This window comes from Penaeus monodon, chromosome 5 (assembly GCF_015228065.2).
Source record: "Penaeus monodon isolate SGIC_2016 chromosome 5, NSTDA_Pmon_1, whole genome shotgun sequence".
Classification (NCBI taxonomy): Eukaryota; Metazoa; Arthropoda; class Malacostraca; order Decapoda; family Penaeidae; genus Penaeus; species Penaeus monodon.
Window position 1 is genome coordinate 40,419,937 of NC_051390.1, and position 11,331 is coordinate 40,431,267.

General features: G+C 39.7%; 1 pseudogene; it reads left to right on the plus strand.

The window, feature by feature from the left end:
* The first annotated feature begins 2,175 nt into the window (after positions 1 to 2,175).
* Positions 2,176 to 7,220, plus strand: LOC119573550 (annotated as a pseudogene).
* The last annotated feature ends 4,111 nt before the right edge of the window (positions 7,221 to 11,331 follow it).

The window sequence follows — 11,331 nt, forward strand, 5'->3', positions numbered from 1 at the left end:
GCAAAGCCCACACCATTTTCAGATTTCGAGCCATCTGTATATATTGCATCTGATCCTTGGTACTTAGAAATGTGCTGAAGAAATATCTCTCTGTCTTCTGCTTCAGATCTCTCCCCTTTCCCAATTCCGACCAAATTCAGTTCGACTTGATTAGTCCAAGGGGGGAATTGGGGAATTCTAACAGCCAGAACTTTAGTGGGAATTAGATTAAGATCTTCCAAAATATTCCTCATTCTCTTACCATAGGATCAGCTATCCTCAAGTGGGTTGAAAACCAAACTGGATGCAGGAGATCCCGGATTCCTTTGTAGTCTCGTGTAATAAATCAGGTTCATGTAATCCCAGTGCAATGAAAGAGGTGTTTTTCACTCTCAGCATACAGGGACTCCACAGGTGAAGTCCTGAAAGCCCCTATAAAAATTCTGAGAGCTTCATTATGAACCGAGTCAAACATCCAGAGAACACTGGGAGTTGCAGATGAATAAACCTCACATTCATAGTCAAACTTACTACGAGTAAGTGCTCAGGAAAGCCGCAAAAGCATTGTGCCGTCTGCACCCCAAGATGTGAAAGAACCCACAAAATACTAAGCCCTTTTGTAGCTTTCACTTTTAAGTCTTTGATGTGAGGCACCTATCTAAGCCACGAGTCAAAAATCAGACCCAAGTATTTCACCTTGGACAAATTGCATTGGGTTTGCTCCTAAATAGGGGGAAGAATGGAACTTTCCTCTTTTGTGGAAATGTATAGCCATGGTCTTGCTTGGGGAAAATTTGAACCCATGATATGTTGCCCACTGTGCAACCCGATTTACTGCAACCTGCATGTGTCCTTGCACTGGTAACATGTGACATCGCTGTGTGAAAGAATTCTGTATAGCAGTTTCCATCCTCACAAATGCATCTGTGGTCAATCTCAATTTTCTAAACCCACATTGATATGGTGTCGGCACATTTTCCTTTTCTAGCAACCACGTGAGCCTGAAGTTTACCATTTTCTCCATCAACTTGCAGATGTAGCTGGTGAAAGAAACTGGTCTGTAATTTCCAAGTGTGGAAGCATTCTTGCCAGGTATAGGAACAGGAATGATTATAGCCTCCATCCATGTGGATGGCACTGTGCCCTTTCTATATCCTATTGAATAGGTCCAACAGGAACTTTTGGGAGCTCTCTGATAAGTGAGATATTTGTTATGGAATATTGTCACTTCCTGGGGCAGAACTGCAAAGCAGAGTCCATCCCCTTGCACAATAATGGCAAGTTGTATGTAAGTTCTGCTGCAGTCCTAGAGAAAAACAACACTGGGTGTCATTCCTATTCAGCGCCAAGAGTGGAGAATCGGGCAGTGTAAGATGCTCCAGAGGAGATCTCTGCTATGGATTTAGCTAGCTCATTTGAAACACCTTTTTGTCTGTGAGGATTATGCCATCTATCTTCAAGGCAGGTGGTGACATGGAAGTGCTCTTTCCAGCGACCTTACACACCTTGTCCCATACCTATGCTAAGGGGTTCCCAGAGTTAAATCTCCACTATGTCCGTCTAGTCTCCTTTAGCACTCGCCTGGCCTTGGCTCGGATCCTTTTGTAATGGATCAAGTTTACATTGCTGGGGCGTCGCTTCAACTGCCGTAATGCAGCTTTTCTTGCTCTGACAGCTTTTTGGCATTCATCATACCACCATGGTACTGGAGGTCGATGGTACTGCCCGCTACTTTGGGGAATGGATGCTTCTGATGTAAGGTGAATTCGTAATGTGAAGTGATCAACAGCATCTTGAACACAATGGAAATCAATCACAGATCCTTGCAATACTGCATTTGTTCTAAAAAGATTCCAGTCTGCATGTTTAAGTCGCCATCTCTGCATTCCATTGGCTGGAATACCATTCACCTCCTGCAAAAGTATTGGAAATTGTTCGCTTCCATGTTCCATGATTCAACTGTGAATCAGGTGAACCAATTGACGTGTCAATATTGGAGAATGTCCCAGTTTTAATTTCGAAATGTGTAGGAGTGTCATTGTTCGGTAAAAATGCGTTTACTCTTAAGAACAAGGACTCCAAGGCCCTTCCTCGAGTGTCTCCCCAGAGGTGATGCCGACCACTGAAATCTCCCAAGAGTAGAAATGGATGTGGCAACTACCCAAGTAGATCTTACAAGTCATCTATATTGAGATTATGTGGAGGTAGGTAGATGGATGCAACAGTGTAAGGTCGTGTCAAGCCTATTCTCACAGCCTTCACCTGCAGAGTTGTCTGCAGGTGGATGGCCTGGAAGAGAATATCCTGACATCCATTACTGCTACTCCTCCATTGAGGTCCATTATCAAAGGTCCCATAATGGGCTTGAACTTGGAATCCTCTCAGGGAAATCAGATGATTTTCCCTGGTCATAATCTCTTGCAAGCATACACAAACTGAGTTACATGAAGCTATCAGATGTTGCAGTTCTTCCCATTTTGCATGAATTCTCTGACAGTTCCATTGGATTAGGGAATTCAGTTCTTCAGATTACCTCTTCATAAAGTGTTTGGCAGCACCTGTGGTCAAGGTTTGCCCCACACCTTTAGGCTGTCTCTTTCCAGGATCTTGGGAGTATCATTTGAAGAGCTTTTTACCTGTGGAAATAGTTTCCCCAAGCTTCCTTCGGACAGGTTCAGTTTTTTGCCTGGGCAAAAGACAGACCTGAGCCTTTGCTTTAGGGGCATTTTGAGGCCCCTGTGGATGTGGTAGCAGCTGGGGCTGTCACCTTTAAGTCCCATGGAGCCTTGCCTGACGGCTCCAAAGACCCCACTCTGAGATGAGTCTTTTGAACTGGCTCAGGAGTCCTTTGCCTGGGCAAAGGGCGTACCTGAGCCTTTGTGTCAGGGGCATTCTGCCTACCAGCAGAGGCCCCTGTGCATGTGGTGGCAGCTGGAGCTGTGACCGTTGAGGCCTCTGGAGCCTTGCCTGATGGCTCCAAAGACCTTACTTTGGGAGGAGGAGTCCCCTCAATAGACCTCTCACTCTTACTCCGTTTCTGGTGGAACAAGTCACCAGAGGCAGTTTCAGCAATTGGGGACTGAGGTTTAGAGGAAGTGGCAGTGGGTTGGGAAGGAGGATGGGCTAGAACCGAAGCAACGGACCTACCTGGCTGTGCAAACAGCACATGGGCACGTCGCTTTGCCTCTGGAAAACTTTCTCCTTGTACCTTATTACCAACACTTTTTCAAGTTCATACCTTTTACATTGCTTTGAAGAAGCTTCATGAGCTTCCTGCGTGGTAACAGCATATTAAGCCTGGACAGTTGTCATTCCCTTGATGACCTGTTGTATGACACTTTGTGTACTCTTGGTTGATATTTTTCCCTAAAATGGCAAGAGTTGGCTCCATGCCCATAATCCTGGCAGTGGAAGCACATAGGGTTGGGCACATATGGCTTTACCTTGAGGTGGTACCATGCCAACTTAACTGATTCTGGAAGGACTAATGTTTCAAAAGTTAGGAGAGCTGATGTCGACTGTTCCAAACCATCAACTTTCTTTTTAAAACATTTTACTGCCACTACATTAAAATTCTTTAGTTCCTCTAACAGTTTCTCTTCATAATACTTCATCAGGTCTCGGGAAAAGAAGAAGAATGAGGAGAACATGAAACTTGAGTTCCATGAATGTCGCATACTGCATGCAGACGGTCACTCTCATCTAGTGACGAAACCTCAACTATCAGGTTACCATCTTGCTGTGGGGTGATGCGCGAGGATCACATTGACACACAACTATTTTCCGATGGACCTTCAAAAAAGTCCGGGGTTGATACACAATCAATGGTCTTCACTACTAGGTACTTATTATATGAGATACTTTCATATTTACAGGGACATCACATGTTAGCAGTTTTCTTTGACCTTGAAAAGGCTTACGATACTACTTGGAAGCATGGCATACTCATGATGCTGTATGAAATTGTTTGAGATTGATTTGATTTGATTATTTAAAATTATCTGCCGCGTCAACAGCTAAGGTCATTAGCAGCGAATACCTTGTTAAATAGAAATATTAAAATGTTTAAAACTTTAAAAATCTACCAATAAATATCTTAAAAATAACAATAAATAGATTAAAAACCAAAGCATAAATATTATGCTCTAAGTGTATAAAATTATTGCATAAACATTATGCATAATTAAATTTTATTGAAAATATTAGTCTCCCTAAGGAAACTAATAAGACCCTCTATATCACAATCCTCCCCCAATACATTTTTCAGTGTATATGGGGGAGACAAGTACATACATCTTTGGTCTGAGAATGTTGCACATCTTTCCCACGATCGTTAATGGCTCTTGGCATCCCTCACAAAGTGCTTGACTTTTAGCCATCATCAGCCCATGAGTCAGTCTAGTGTGCCCGATTCTTAGTCTTGTTAACGTCCACTTTTCGGTTGGGATGGATGCTAGTCACCCAACTGCCAGGGTCATCTCTAATTTCTCGCAATTTGTTTCTGGAGGTATGCCTCTATTGTTCATTCCATTTATCGCGAAGACAACTCCCGATGCTGGGTCTCAGGTTGGTGTGTGGGAGAGGAAAACGAGCATCACAAGGCTCAGCGGCAGCCACCTTGGCCTTCCGATCAGCTCGCTCATTCCCACTGATACCAACATGTGCTGGCACCCAACACAGAGTTATCTTTTTTACGTGTTGACATCAGTGCAAGCCAATCTTGAACCTCCCTCACTACAGGATGTGATGAGTTCAAGCTCTTGACCGCTTGCAAGGCACTACGAGAGCCACAATATATCACAATAGAATGGTTCATAAGATCTCTAGTCATCTGAACTGCTGCAAGGACGGCATGCAATTCTGCCGTGAAGACCGAGGCCACCAGAGAAAGACCGCCAGATGCAGTCCTCCCTTCGCTCACTGCTGCAAAGCCCACACCATTTTCAGACATTGTTTAATTAGGAGCATTACCTACCTTCATACAAAGCTTCCTTGCTGACAAGTTTAATGTTCAGGTGGGAAAGTTTCTCTAACCTGAAAGATCAGCTGGTCTCACAAGGGAGTGTCTTAAGTGTGATCCTGTTTGCCATTGCTGTAAATGACATCGAGCGAGGATGAACAAGGACACATGCAGACTGCAATAAATGAGGTTGTAAAGTGGGCAGCATATGGGTTCAAATTTTCTTCAAGCAAGACATGGCAATGCATTTCCACAAACGAGGAAAGTTCCATCATTCCCTTTATTTAGGAGCAAACCCACTTCATTTTGTTCAAGAGGTAAAGTACTTGGGTCTAGTTTTTGACTTAAGGCTTACATGGGTGCCTCACATCAAACAGTTAAAGGTGAAGACTACAAAAGGGCTTAGTATTTTGCGGGTTCTTACACATTTATCTTGAGGTGCAGGCCACACAACACTTTTGCGGCTTTATTGAGCACTTATTCATAGTAAACTTGATTATGGATGTGAGGCTTATTCATCTGTAACTTCAACTGTTCACTGGACGTTGGACTCGATTTATAATGAAGCTCTTAGAAGCTGTACTGGGGCTTTCAGGTCTTGACCTGTGGAGTCCCTGTATGCTGAGAGTGGAGAACCACCTCTTTAACTACACCGGGACTACATGAACCTGATATTATTACACGAGACTACAAAGGATTCCGGAATCTCCTGCATCCAGATTGGTTTTCAACCCCCTTGAGAATAGGTGATCCTATGGTAGGAGAAGGATGAATCTTGTGGAAGATTTTAATTTAAATCTCACTAAGGTTCTGGCTGTTAGAACTCCCTAATTCCCCCCTTGGAGTAATCACATCAAACTGAATTTGGTTGGAATTGAGAAAGGGGAAAAATCCGAAGCAGAAGGCAGAGAGAGATTTCTTCAACATCTAAATACCAAGGATCAGGTGCAATATATACAGATGGTTTGAGATCTGTTGTGATATGGTGTGAGCTTTGAAGCAGCGAACAGAGAGAAGACTGCATTTGGGAGTCTTTCTCCAGCAGCCTCCATCTTTGCTGCAGAGTTACATGCCATCCTTGCAGCAGTCAAGATGACTAGAGATCTTATGAACCATTCTATTGTAAACTATGACTTTCGCAGCAATCAAGAGCTTAAACTCATCACATCCATTGGTGAGGGTTTCAAGATTGGCTTGCACTGGTGTCAGCACTTTAAAATGTAACTCTGTGTTGGGTGCCAGTGCATGTTGGTATTGGTGGAAATGAGCAAGCTGATTGAAAGGCTAAGGCAGGTGCCATTCAGCCCTGTGATGCTTGTTTTCCTCTCCCACACACCGACTTGAAACCCAGCATCAGAAGTTGTCTTCATGATAAATGGAGGGCACAATGGAGCCATAGCTCTAGAAACAAACTGCGAGAGATTAGAGATGACCTTGGCACTTGGATGACCAGCATCCATCCCAACCGACAAGTAGGGATGTTAATCGGGCACACATGATTGACTCATGGACCGATGATGGCTGAAAGTGAAGCACTTTGTGGAAAGATGTGCAACATTCTCATTCCAAAGAAGTATGTACTTGTCTCCCCCATATATGCTGAAAATGTTTTTGGGGAAAACTGTGACAGACTAATATTTTCAATAAAATTTGATTTGGGAGAGAAATCTCGAAGACGAAATCTTCCACATGGTACCACTCCCTCTTTGGTACTTATGTAGCCAAGGAACTTACTGTGAGAAATTAAAAAATTGGTAATCTCAGAAGGTTCTGCTCATATATGTGTACAAATAGTTATAGATGCATTAGTTGATATTCGCACTAAATGCATAGTTTGGCCACGAGATGATCACTGTAGAAGAGGAGTTTAAGAAGTTTGCTGGTTTTGGAGGTATAGTAGGAGCAGTAAATAGATGCCATGTCAGGATTAAAGCTCAATCTCTGCAACACAGTGATTACATCAAATTTTTTTAGCACTGTTACTGTAATAGATGTTCATTAAGGAAATTTAAAGTTTACTTGTGTATATGCTCGATTTCCTGGCAGAGCACATAATACTGGAGTGCTTCATAAAACATATTTTTGGTTAGATATTAACGGACACGAACATAAGTAATTTCCATCTGAACAATACCAGCCTTTCCATTGAACACATTTACTAGTGCTATACAAAAGTGTTGGTAATTTACAACATCATCAGCAAAAGAAAAATTAAATTAATTCGAAAACCAGAGTTGCTGCAGAAAATGCATTTGGATTCTTAAAAGGAAGATTTAGATGACTTAAATACACTGATTCAGACATAGAAACAGTCTACTATATAATATAACTACTGATAATGCACTTGACCGTCAACTTCTCGAGAATGGAGGATTGGTAAATGAAAATTTCTTAGATGAAGAAAATGTACCCGTAGACCTTGTGGGAAATATGTCAGGTGCCAACAAAGGGAAGATATTGCACATAATTTGTAAATGTAAAGTGATAGTAGTATTTTGTAAATATAATTTCCAATATATGTCATAATTTGTAAGTGTAAATTGATAGTTCCCTTTTGTGAATAAAATATCAAATGTAGAGTGTATAAATAATGTTTGCCAAAATATTAGTGCATATGAAATGATTGTTTGTTTAACCTCTCTAAACAAATTGAGTATCAATTAATCATGCGATCATAGTGTATAGTACTTGCATATTTTGAGCAAAAAGTGGAAGATATCAATGACATTTCATACATGATACTACAGGAAATTATATTTTAAGAGAAAACTGTAATTCAGAAAGACAAATTCGGAGTAAAGAAAGTTTATATTTTAAAAGTTACAGTAAAACGCTTCTTTTCATTATGTTATACAGTATATTACTTGAACTATATAAAAGTATTCGGCACAATTGCAATTCAATAAAGAAGCCAACATAAAAGGTCAGCCTATATCCTAAACAAAGTTCTTATCATTGATCTTGAAATTAAACAGAATAGGATCTTGAAAGCTTTCTCGTAAAGGCTGCATGAAATTAGATGCAACTGAAATAAGAATTAGACAGTTGAAAAAAGAAAACATGTTGGGTGACCAATAACCATCCCAATCAACAAGTAGAAATTGTATTAACAAGACTAAGAATCGGACACATAAGACTGACTCATGGGCCGATGATGGCTAAAAGTGAAGCACTTTGTGAGGGATGCCAAGAGCCATTAACGGTCACACATGTAGTGGAAAGAAGTGCAATATTCTCAGACCAAAGAAGCATGTACTTGTCTTCCCCATATACACTGAAAACTGTATTGGAGGTTAGGATTGTGACATAGACTAATATTTTTAATAAAATTTAATTATGCATAATGCTTATGCAATAACTTTATACATTTAGAGTATAATATTTATGTTTTGATTTTTAATATATGTAGTGTTATTTATAAGACTTGAGATTTTTAATGTTTTGAAAATTTTATAATTAAGTCTAACAAGGTATTCGCCGGTGATGACCTTAGCTGTTGACGCAGCAAACAGTTTTAAATAATCAATCAATCTTGCCTGTAACCACAAATTGAGCAATATTAATAATGCATGGCAATATTGAAATATCTAAAGCTACCGTAAATATTAGAAGTTGAGATTACAAAGAAGTTGATCATTCCATATTCCTCAAAAACGAAAGTGTAACATAAAAAATAGGTAAAAACTTAACCATAGAAAAAAAAGAGAATTGCTGCCACACAAGTATGGAACTTAAAGATAAGTAAAAGAAAAATATAATTTTATTGAGCATGACTATTGTACTTTCTTAGAAGCTTTATTTGCTCTTCTCTGAGCTCCCCCTTAGTACATACTAATGTTCGAACATGTTTGTTGCCTCATTGAGTTTGTCAACACTGTTTGCAATTTTCTCCATATTTGAGACAATCTTCTCGATAATATTTCGATTTAACGTATATTTTGCCTGAAGCATGGGAATGATTTTGAAGTTTGTTCACGCATTAAGCGTATTTCATTGACTAACTCTGTAGCTCGGGGGGCCTTAGCCTACGCCTTGTTCTGCGAGGTGCAGGAAAGGCTGGATGAACTGTCTGTTGTAATGTAGGCTGTACTTGATATTCTGTCTGATCCACTGCTGGGCTTCCGAGGAACCCTGTTGCACGGCTGTTTTGGAACTTCTGACTGACCAACTGAAGTGTGCTGTTCAACATGAAAGACTTGCTGGATTCGAGCAATGGAACATTGTTCCTGCATGGCACCCTGGGTTTCTAAATAGTGTGTTCTGGTATATAATGGCGGATCCAAAAGGAAGGACAAAGAATTTGGGTGGTTTTACACTATCTATCCCCGTGGTTTGCTGCTCTGCCAGGAATTAAGTCCATTAGTTAATCCATTCCACCTACTTAACACTTCCCTTGTCGTTACTGGTGGGTTACCCCCCCCCTCATTTTTTTTCTTTCTTTTTACTGTCAAATGCATTAAAATATTTTTGCATAAATCTAATTAGAGCCAGAGTAAGTGTATTATTAAATTTCAACTTTTTGCGGGATGGTTGAGAGAAACTGACATCAGATACTGGTACCTGGGACTGTATGAAGGGGTATCAATTTCCCAGTCTGGATCCTCAGACAGCTCAAGGGGAGGTCTGCCTCTTGCAATGTATACATCACAAACAAAAACAAAGATGTTGCTCCCTCTGTCTGTAACGAAAAGTTTATGTGTAGGTTATATTGGTTTACAGCAAGTGTTTCACAGCGCTTGGTTGAAAGTATCTTTTCTATATGGGTTGAGGGAAATTTTAAAAAAGGGGGTGATTTTTTATTATTCCTTTTTTCTAAAAAAAATTTAATTTTAAAAAAATAAGGGGCCTCAGGGGAAAAAGACAAGGACGATGTTTGTCAGAATTTTCTTAAAACTCGGGGGGCTTGGCCCCAAAAGGGGTATTTAATGATTTCCAAGGGGAGGAAAATATAAGGGGTTAGTTAGTGATTGGGGGCTTTAAAAGGGGACACGGCCAAACTTTAAAAAAAATTTTAACCGGGGGGCAAAAACCAAAAGGGGGGGGAAGGGATGAGACTTAGAAAAGGGGGAAAAGGGGGCAGGGGGCCGGGAAACCCTGGGGGGGAAAGGGGGGGAAAACAAAACATACGGAAAAACAAAACAAAAAAAAAAGGGGGCCCCAAGAAGACAAAAACAAACAAGGGGGCAGGACCACACACACACACACACACACACAACCCAAAGGGAAAAAAAGGGGGGGGGGGGGGGGTGGGGGGGGGGGGGTGGGGGGGGGAGGGGGGGGGGGGGGGGGGGGGGGGGGGAGAAAAGAGAGAGAAGAAAAGAGAGAAAAGAGAGAGAGAGAAGAGGGGAAAAAGATAAAAAGAGATAGATAGGGGGAGAGATAGAGAAGGGAGGGAGATAAGGAGAGAAAAAGAGAGATTTGGGGGGAAAAGGAAGAAAGAAGAGGAAAAGAGGGAAGAGAGCCCAAAGAGGGAGGAGAACAGAAAAAAGAAAAGAGAGAGAGAAGAAAAGAGAGGGGAGAGGAAGAGGGGAAAGAAGATATAGAAAGGGGAGTAGAGGAAAGGGTACAAGGGAAAAAAAGAAATTAAGAGAATAGAGAGAAGAAGATGAAAGGGTAGGGGAGGAAATAAAGAAAAATAAGAAAAAAGAGAAAAGGACAAGGGGAAAAAATAGGGGAAAAAAAGAAGAGAGAAAGAAAAATAAGAAAGGGAAGAAGAAGGGGAAAGAGAGAAAAAAAGAGGAGAGAAAGGGGAATAGATAGAGATATAGGGGGAGAGAGGAGAGGAAAAGAGAATAGAAAAAATTAAAAACAAAAAAATAAAAGGGGAGAAAAAAAAGGAAAAAGAAATTTTTAAAAAAAAAATAAGAAAGAAGAGAGGGGGGGAAAACAAGGGGGAATAAAAAAAAAAGAAAAAATATGAAATACAATAAGGGGAAAAGACCAAAGGGGAAGGGGGAATAATAATTTGAATAAAAAATATAAAAAAAAAAAACAAAAAAAGAAATTTTAAAAAAAAAAACATTTTAAAAAAATAAAAGGAAAAAAAGAAAAATAAAAAAGGAAAAAATAAAAAAAAAGAAAATTTTAAAAAAAACAAAAAGAAATAAAATAGATTAAAGAAAAAAAAGAAATAAAAATAGGGAAAATTTGAAAATAGGGGTAAAAAAAAATAATTAATAATTTAAAAAAAATTTTTTTTTTTTTTTTTTTTTAAAAAATATAAGAGAAAAAAAAAAAATAAATAAGATAATATAAATAGATAAATAAAAAATATAATAATAGAAATATATTTTAATATTACCCCAAAACAGAGAAGGAAGAAGCGAGATAAAATAATGGGGATATAGAATATAATAATGTATTATAGTAAAAATTTTGAAAAAATAAGAGAA